This window comes from Grammomys surdaster, unplaced genomic scaffold, assembly GCF_004785775.1.
Source record: "Grammomys surdaster isolate TR1022 unplaced genomic scaffold, NIH_TR_1.0 220, whole genome shotgun sequence".
NCBI lineage: Eukaryota > Metazoa > Chordata > Mammalia > Rodentia > Muridae > Grammomys > Grammomys surdaster.
In genome coordinates this window covers 3,911,743-3,916,068 of record NW_021604665.1, presented here as the reverse complement: position 1 = coordinate 3,916,068, position 4,326 = coordinate 3,911,743, and positions in this window count along the sequence as shown.

Here is a 4,326-nt window from a genome sequence, read left to right as displayed (position 1 = left end):
CAGATAACTCTGACTTGTGTCAATCTGATAAAAAACCAAATAAATAAATAAATTAAATAAATACATTTTTAAAAAGTAAAAAAAAAAGAAACCCAGAATATTAGCTCAACTTGCTTGTGAGCTGTTATGAAGCTTTCATGAATTAAAAATCACCAAGGATTCAGAGCATTCAGAGCATACTGGCCACACAGTAGGCAATAAATACAGATATTTCTCATGCTAAGAAGTGTGCAACACTGTTCTCGTATGAAAAGGGAATCGGGAGAGGCTGTGCTTGTCATCTGTCTGAGTCAGGTTGGGTCACCATAACAAAGTATCATGGAGAAGATGACTCAGCCAACGGGCATCTGTGTTCCTAATATTTTGGAGGGTAGAATCAGGGTACCAACATAGTCTGTCCTGGTGAGGGCAAATGGCCACCTTTTTTCCATGTGCCCACCTGGTCTTTCCTTGGTGTGTGTGGTTCACAAGGGACAAAGGTTCCTCCTTGGTTTTCTTCTTCTATGAAACCACCAGTGCTACTGAATTAAATTCTTTACTTTTTTCATATATCCTTTACTGTTTAAAAGTCCCTTCCCCAAATCATGTTGGGGGCCAGATCGTCAATATACCCATGTCAAATGGACATAGCTCAGTCCAGAGCACTACGCATGTGCTAGTAATAAACATTTATTGTCTAGTTTCTTTTCTCTGGGCCTAAGAAATCAAAGTACATATTCCTTTCCATTGTGTTTGATAATCAGCTCACCAATGAAGAAATGTGATTTTCTTTGATCATTAAACAGTGTGTGTGTGTGTGTGTGTGTGTGTGTGTGTGTGTGTGTATACTCCAATTGCAGCATGTATAACAGAGCAACAGACTTGACTGCAGACATCCATGGTTGAACACTCTGCAGAAGCTAGCCATGTGCACAGTAATTCAGAGAGGGCAGTGAAACCGGATCCAGGGGGGAATCACAAGCAGTTAATGAGAATCAGATGTACTGTAATTCAGACCACAGCACACATCCTGATCTCTGGGCACAGGGAATTACATCCATAAACAGACTAGACTTGATTTTATGCAGCGCTTTCAATCCCCAAAGAATCACAAAGCACTGCAAAGCACACCCTTGTTACTGGTGGCTTGGTAATGCATGAGGCAAACAGGGCAAATGTGTATCTCTAACTCAGGCTCAGAGCCTTCATTTAGAATCCTTATTGTCCATGGGGGCTGGCTTGGCTTTGATGCTAGGCAACCCTTTACTGATAGGAAAAATATACTGTTTTTCACTTTTGATTAAAAAAAAAATGCACGTAAAAGAAGTTCTAATATCCTCTAAAGAAGTTTCCCAACTTTGACGATGAGCCACAATAAAAATGTATAGACTCACTACACAAACATTGTTGTATATATGCATTTATGTTCTTATAGTCAACAGAAATAAAAACTTCACAGAATATTATTAATCTTTGCTATATGTGATGTATTCTGATGTTCTCAAGTTCTAGAACTCATTCCCATGAAGAATCTTCAGTTCTAAAATCCATTTTACTAAAGTATACTTACCAGACTCCAACATCACGACAGTCCAATTATACCACAGCATATGGCCGGGGGACAGTCACTTTACCTTTTAAGTAGCAAGCCTTCTGGGATTCCTCCAGTTTTAACTTACTGGAGTTTTGATGTATGAAATCAAAAACACACAACAGCTTCAGTCACTGCTGTGTTGTTTTCAGAATGTCTGAGAGTTGGCGTTCAAGGTGGGAAGAAAGTCTGTGTTCCTGTGCATTGAACAGAGCTTTAGACGTACACAGAAGAAGCGGCTTTTCTGTGAATCAGCAGTCAGTGCAGTAGCTCAGCTGGCCCAGAGGCTGAGATGATGCCACCCTATATTGCTATCCTCGTCCCTGGATCCCACTGTCCTCACTGCTAGAATTTTTCTCTCCCTTTATGGAAAGACTTCCATATGATATTGCATAGTCTCCCAACTTTAACAATCCACAGTAAACATGTCTCTTTGTTTTGATAAAAAAAGCTCCAGGCTTCTCAAAAGCCCGGATTGGTTCCTGTGCCCATTTTTGGGCCAATCACATTGACTAGAGATATGCCTTCCTCCAGTTGTTCAGGTCTAGGTAATTTGCCTATCCTTGAGGGATAGCCATGAACCAAACAAACCACATGAACTTGATGATGTTGTGTTACAAAGGAAAAATCAAAGGACCATTTCCAAAACTTCAATGCAAGGATTACAAGCAGGCGACGAAAAAGATGGCCAGCATTAGCCTTCAACTGGTTAGACCACCGGTCCTTGTCTCCTGTTCAGTTTTAAATCACAGAGAGGAAATGGGAGCTTTATTATTGCACTTGGAGAATTCTTACCATTGAGAGAAATGCATGATACTTTCCTTCTCCAGTCACTTTCATAAGTTGCAGCAAGGGACTCTCCTAGTGTTCAGATGGAGAACTTAATGTGCCATGAACTTCTGGTCACAAGCCTAAGAACTAAAAGCTCTCTTTGGGGCCTATTAGAGATCATCTCCAAACTTCACACGGTGGATTTTTAATGTAATTGCATTGTCCTGAAGCTGTCTGTGCAGTCAATGTTTGAACATGTAGGTTACCGTGGAAGAACCAAGGTATTTGTGTGCTCAAACAATTGGCTCAACCAGAGTTGTGAATACTTGCTCCGTCTTGCACTAAAGAGCAGACAGAGGGAAAAACACCGAGGCTCACACACAAAACAACAACCACAAAATCAGACAAAGAGAAGGAGAGCATCTCAGAGAGACATGGCCTGAATATGATCATCCAGTATTTTGCCAGTAGTGTTTTTCTTCTGGGAAGCAACAGAATCGATGCTGTGACTTTTAGGCTCTGCGAGCATTACTGCCATGCTTGGGAGGTGGTTAGCTTGCCCCAACACAGACAAGGAACGTGAAGAGCTGTCACTCATTCTTTCTTTTGGCACATGCCCCTTCCAACCTATGTACCAGGCCAGAGTCTGAGTTTTCGTTTGTTTGCTTCCTTCGTCTTGTTTTTAATTAGTATGGGGTGTCTCATTGCATTTTTCAATTCAGACTGAGAAAAGACAGCTCTGGTGTGATGCAGGCATATTTATGACTTTCAAGAAAGGGGCACACTTCCTTTCATACTGCTAGTGTGTGTGTATGAACATGCATGTGTGTGTGTTTGTTATTGTTATGCACATGTACTGTGAGGAAAGAATGTGACTGTGTATGTGTAGACACCAGAGGAGAGCCCCCTGGGTGCAGCATTCTTTGTTTTTTTTTTTTTTTTTTTTTTTTTTTTTTGAGGTAGGTCTCTTGAACCTGGAGCTCACATTTTCTCCTTAGTCTGACAGCCAGCAAGACTCATCAATCCTTCTGTTTCTGCTTACCACAGTACTGGTGTCACATGTGTGCCCAAGGACATCTCAGCTTGTTATATGGGAGCTGGGGTCTCTCTAGCCTCCCTTAATGCTATTCTGAATTGGATTTTTAGTGCAAAATATAATTGTTTCCTTATAGATATCACACATGGAATAAAGGAACTAGTGTTTTTCCATTGCCTAGACCATTTTTCTTCCCCACCCCTCTTTCTTGGCTTTTTCTTTCTCCAGACTTCACATCTTGGCTTAAATGATAGGACATATTTTTCAAAATTAAATATTAAAAATTAAATAAAATCAAAAGTAAACAAAGTTACCATGTAACTTACCCAACCCATTTCAAGCTTTCTATATTGAGAGAAATGAAAACACATGCCCAAGCAAAACCTTATATGTGAATGTTCATAGCAGAGTTATTCATGATAGCCAAAAAGAGTGAACCAGTTAACGAGCAAGCTAAATGTGGTTTAAGGTAAAATATTAGTCAACCATAAAAAGGAAGCATGCATGGCTTACTAGTTCACATGAGAAGGAAAGAAAGACATATTAATATACACAGTAATGAATATCCATCTAAAAATATTATATGAAGAAGTCACTGTAAAAGGTCACATATTGTATAATTCCATTTATATGTACAAGTCTATAGAGACAGGAGAGGCATGGTTGCACATGGCTGGAGGTAGAAACAGAGATCAACTGCAAATAAGTATATGATAACAATGATGTGATATCGAATTATAGAAATAGTTACATATAGAACTTCACCAATTTAATAAAAATCATATAATTGAATTATAACAATAGTGATAAGCTTAGGCTTCTCTTAAGCCTTTATTGTTTGTTTACATCCATTCATCTTGTGTGAGGAGGGGTGTGTGGAGATCACAGGACAACTTGTGAAAGCTGCTACTCTCCTCTTCCCATGTGAGCTCCTGAGATGGAACTCAGG